The 4729-nt window shown below is 38.3% G+C and overlaps 1 pseudogene; it reads left to right on the top strand.

Moving 5' to 3' along the window:
- The first annotated feature begins 2941 nt into the window (after positions 1-2941).
- LOC118656992 lies at positions 2942-3512 on the top strand (annotated as a pseudogene).
- Positions 3513-4729: the final 1217 nt, after the last annotated feature.

Here is a 4729-nt window from a genome sequence, read left to right as displayed (position 1 = left end):
TCCACTGAGCCAAACCGGTTTTGGCTCACATTTCAAACTGACAAAAATCAAACAGGGAGCAGCGACTGCAATATATTGCTTATGGAAATGTAAATTACAACAGCTTTTGGAAACACAATAAAGAGCTAACTTTTAAAGTTAAAATGAAAAGGGTCCACAAATCCCCCTCTTAGTAACTTTTCCTACAGAAATGAAAAGCACCATTATGTTGGGGGGCAGAAAAACTGGAAACAAACAACCCCAAGCCAATAACCAAGGAGTGTAGGGAACGGCTATAGCAGTGATGGCGAACCTTTTGAGCTCGGCGTGTCAGCATTTTGAAAAATCCTAACTTAACTCTGGTGCCGTGTCACATATAGAAATTTTTTGATATTTGCAACCATAGTAAAACAAAGATTTATATTTTTGATATTTATTTTATATATTTAAATGCCATTTAACAAAGAAAAATCAACCAAAAAAATGAGTTCGCGTGTCATAGGTTTGCCATCACTGGGCTATAGGGTTAAGCCTCTGACTGACCTGTTGGCAAAGCCACAACAAATAAGTCCCAGTTTAGAGAGCACAGCCATCTTAGCATAATTAGGCTTGACCCTATGAGGCTCCCTAGATCTTATCTGGGTAGCTAATGGGCTGTGGGAGGTGCAGCAAGTGCTGCCAAAATAAGTGAAACTCACAAGAACATTGTAACTATGCTGACCACTATCTTGTTTACCTCTGGCTATAATATAAGGGCTCAGTTTGCCAGTCTGGATCTCTCTCTGTGGCCTCAGCCAGGCACAGGAAGATCCACCTAGACCCGTGGTTGGCAAACCATGGCTCGCGAGCCATATGTGGCTCTTTGGCCCCTTGAATGTGGCTCTTCCACAAAATACCATGTGCGGGTGCGCACATACAGTGTGATTGAAACTTCATGGCCCATGCGCAGAAGTCGGTATTTTGTGGAAGAGCCAGTATTTTGTGGAAAAGCCACACTCAAGGGACCAAAGAGCCACATGTGGCTCACGAGCCATGGTTTGCCGAGCCGCAGTTTGCCAACCACTGACCTAGACCCAGGTTATTCTCTGTGTCTGTCTTTTCTACATCCTTTGCCGCCCCCACTCAGGCTCACCAAACCCTTGGCTGAGCTGGCCCACGGCAAAGGAGGAAAGAAGAATTATGGTCAAAGTGTCATATAGATTAATGAGTTGGAGCCATATTTGGTAATCTGGAAAAATGTCCAAGATCTGTTAAGTGTGCATTTATAGTAGACCTAATATTTAATAAAAAATATAAACTCCAACCCCTTCACCCTCCTCTCCCCCCACTCAATGATATGAGTAAGTAAGTTTGGATAGATAGATGAGAGATAGACAGACAGACATATTAGGTAATCCTGACTTCCTTAGGGAGGTGAAGGTGAGAACAGCAATTACTTTTTCATTATACATCTTTGGATTGTTCACTTATAACAATGAACATGCTCTGATTTTAATTAAAGCAAAGAAATTTCTTTAATTAATCCTTAGTTTAAATAAATTAAAACATTTAATTTAAATTAAATAAATTCTTAAAATTAAATTTCTTTAATTAAAAAAATACTGCTGTGAACTCAACTCTGTGCTGAGATCCTGGTAATTTAGAACCGATTTCTGCCATCAGTCAGCTCACCATCTAGTCCAAATAATATGAAAGAGAAAACAACCAGAAAATATAAATGACAATACATGTCAAGATATTTTGTCCCTTTGGAGGCTGGGCAGCAATGTGGGCCAAGGCAAGAGGGTAGAATTATGTGTTGTTTTTCTTGGTTAGGGTAGGGACAATGTCAGGGATTTGAAATACAGGATTTATGTTACAGCTACTGTGGGAAAGAAAAGGTTAACCTTCCAAATCCTTACTGATGGTTTTGCCTTTTAAAATTGCTGAAAGAAGTGTCTTAACATTTCCTACTCTAATGATTTGTCCATTTCTTTGAATATTATTTAAACTGAGTGGTGGATATGGGGGTCAGTTCATTAATTTGTTGATCTTTACACCATACACTATGTCTTTCTGGTGAATTGAACCTATTATGACTATATCATTACATTTTTATTCTTTTTTTTTTTTTTAAATATATTTTATTGATTTTTCACAGAGAGGAAGGGAGAAGGATAGAGAGTTAGAAACATCAATGAGAGAGAAACATTGATCAGCTGCCTCCTGCACACTCCCCACTGGGGATGCACCCACAACCAAGGTACATGCCCTTGACCAGAATCAAACCTGGGACCCTTGTGTCCGCAGGCCGATGCTCCATCCCCTGAGCCAAACCGGTTAGGGCTACATTTTTATTCTTAGTAATGCTTTTTGTCTTAAAATAATTTTCTTAAGATATTAATGTCGTTACACATGTGTTCTTTTGATTGGTATTTCAGTGGTACGGCAAGCTTATGCCTTGTTATGTCTAACTTTAGATTTGACTCTGGTTAACTGCTTATAGGTAAGATGTTTTTTAATTTACTCTCCTAATCTCTGTCTTTTAAGTGAAGAGTTTAGTCCATGTATTTTGTGTGTGTGTTTACTGACATATTTAAGTTCGTTTTTACTACATGACTTTGTGTATTTGCCCCAGGACTTTACATTCCATAACCTCTTTCCCTGTTTGATCCCGCTGATATCTGACTTGGCCTTTTATCTGGATCTAGTCTCTCTTCCTAAATTTTCAAGTTGACACCTCAGCTAGCATTCTCATGACTTTCTTTTAGTTATAACGTTGTTAATGACTTTGTTAACGTTCTTTTTATTTGTATTTGGTGCCACACTCTGTAGCTCACTCCATTCCATTCCACATTGCCCTGCACATCCTGGGGCCAGGACAAATCCAATGTAACTTTTTTCCTGTAGCTTTATTTTATTGAACTTTTAAAGCATTTCTTTATTTTTTTTATTTTTTGTAAAAATAGGGCCATCTAGCCTTTCGGCCGGAACCGCCATCTTCCAGTAATTCGCCAAAATGACTAACACAAAGGGGAAGAGGAGAGGCACCCGCTATATGTTCTCTAGGCCTTTTAGAAAACATGGAGTTGTTCCTTTGGCCACATACATGCGAATCTACAAGAAAGGTGATATTGTGGACATCAAGGGAATGGGCACTGTTCAAAAAAAAAATGCCCCACAAATGTTACCATGGCAAAACTGGAAGAGTCTACAATGTCACCCAGCATGCAGTGGGCATTATTGTGAACAAGCAAGTTAAGGGCAAGATTCTTGCCAAGAGAATTAATGTACGTATTGAGCATGTTAAGCACTCTAAGAGCCGAGATAGCTTCCTGAAACGTGTGAAGGAAAATGATCAGAAAAAGAAGAAAGCCAAAGAGAAAGGTACCTGGGTTCAACTGAAGCGTCAGCCTGCTCCACCCAGAGAAGCACACTTTGTGAGAACCAATGGAAAGGAGCCTGAGCTGCTGGAACCCATTCCCTATGAATTCATGGCATGATAAGTGGGAAAAAATAAAAAAGACTTATGTGCTGATAAAAAAAAAAAAAAATAGGGCCATCTATATGTGACCTACAAATTTAAAAAATATATATTTTTTCCCCCACTCCCAAATCAGACCCATGGGTCTGTTATTTTGGACTCTAACTTGCATCATTCCACTTTACTGACACACTTGGGGACATCTCTATTGCTCCCTTCCCATAATTAATCATTTCCTTTTTTTTGATTTGACATGGGACCTCTCATTAGCTTGACATCTAGTCTCCTCTTCTCGGCTGTTATTCTTTGGTTTCATATACTTCCCTGTATGTTATCTATAGAAGTTTATGTTTATTATTCAGTCATTCCTTAGGCACTAACACGAGGATAAAAGAGAATGTAATTGCCTGGTGGGGATCTTGAGTGAGAGGAAATAATGCACATCTTTATTTCCAAGGAGAGAAAAACAGAACACATGAGAAAGAATTCTCCACAGATTCAAGTGACCAGGAGGAGAGCATTCCTATGTGAGCAACAAGCTCTGGGTGGATGCTTCCTTAGGAGCTAACATACTAGGTGAAGTAGAAAGAGACCGCAGCGGCTGCTGATTTGATTTGAGTGTAAATCAGGTTTGATATTATATAGATTTTAGAAACAAATTGCTCTTATTATAGAAATTAAAAACACATACGACATTAGAGAAAATAATGTAGTCAGATCCCGTGCACCCGTGACCCAACTTAAACATTGATCACTTTCCAGGGATCCTTTTATTGTTTTTCTTTTAAACGAAGCTTCCCTGTAGCTTCCATGGGCTGTCTCACCAAGGTTAGGTAGTCTTTTTAATTTCAGTCATTCTAGTGAGTGTGCAGAGAGGTGTCACATTATAATTTTAATATGCGTATCTCTGATGACTCACGGGGTTGAGTATCTTCCCATGTTTCCACACTCTCTTTTGTAAAATGGCTCTTTGAATTTCTTACCCATCTTTCTATCGGTATGCATATTTTTTATTGAATTTCTTAATGAAATATAGAATTATTGAATCTTTTTCTTATTGAATTATTCTGATACATGAGTCTTTAGTCAGACATTTGTTATAGCAAATATCTCCCAGTGAGGGGCTTACCTTTTCATTCTCTTAATGGTGTTCTTTGATAAAAATAAGAGTTTTGTTTTTGTTTTTAAATATCTGGTACTTTTTGTATTCTATTTAAGAAGGTTTTGCTTATCCCAAAATAATCTCCCATGTTTTTCTCTGAAAGTTGTATTGTTTTTCACTTCTTA

Source organism: Myotis myotis, unplaced genomic scaffold, assembly GCF_014108235.1.
Source record: "Myotis myotis isolate mMyoMyo1 unplaced genomic scaffold, mMyoMyo1.p scaffold_m19_p_5, whole genome shotgun sequence".
NCBI lineage: Eukaryota > Metazoa > Chordata > Mammalia > Chiroptera > Vespertilionidae > Myotis > Myotis myotis.
The sequence above is the reverse complement of the archived record's forward strand: the minus strand, read 5'-3'. Positions and strand labels throughout refer to the sequence as shown.